Here is a 906-nt window from a genome sequence, read left to right as displayed (position 1 = left end):
GTTCACTGTTATAATAATATTATTATTATGTCAGACGCAAAGTGGTCGAATCAGGCTCTCGTACATTTTGGGGCATTGAGGGCTATTGGTATTATCTTAAAGGCTGTTCATTTGCATTTGCTTTTGGTTAAAAAAATATCCTTTTTGAAAAGAAGTCGGAGTATTTGCGATTGGAGGAGGTCAGTGTCGCCTTGTTTCAGAAGAAAACTTAGTGGAAAATGGCTGTCAAAGTTTAGTTATTTACTTCGCTTGAGAGTCCATGGAAACAGAAAATTTACAGTTTTTGTGCTTTTGGGGTCTATGTTTTTCCAGTTAAATCCACACAACAATGTGTTTTAAATGGATATAAAAGGTGTTGAGCCAGAAAGGAAAAAAAAAATGCCAATCGGCCCCAAAAAATGCTGATTTCTTTGATTTAATTATTTTGACGAGCGCCTGAGTTCACCACGATGTCTCACGTATGTCAGACACGCCAAGAGCAGGATTTACAGGCAAGATGTGTATTAGGCAAGTAACACGTCTATTTCTTTTTTTAAAAAGTGCAACTGGCGAAAAGTTGGGAAGGAAATATGCAAGCCGACGACATGACAATGTATGCTGCGTCACGAATGCTTGTCATCGTTATGTCTTTTATGACCTTTAGAATCTCCGAGACGCTTAGCCTAATGTAGCTTTTTGAATTAGGGATTGACAAGGTGTAAAACATAAGAAGAAAAGATAGAGATAGATAGATAGATAAACTGATAGATAGATGGATAGACAGAGAGAGAGAGAGAGAGAGAGAGAGAGAGATAGATAGATAGATAAACTGATAGATAGATGGATAGACAGAGAGAGAGAGAGAGAGAGAGAGATAGATAGATAGATAGATAGATAAACTGATAGATAGATGGATAGACAGAGAGA

This window comes from Aplysia californica, unplaced genomic scaffold (assembly GCF_000002075.1).
Source record: "Aplysia californica isolate F4 #8 unplaced genomic scaffold, AplCal3.0 scaffold00127, whole genome shotgun sequence".
Lineage (NCBI taxonomy): Eukaryota > Metazoa > Mollusca > Gastropoda > Aplysiida > Aplysiidae > Aplysia > Aplysia californica.
This window is presented reverse-complemented; position numbering follows the sequence as displayed.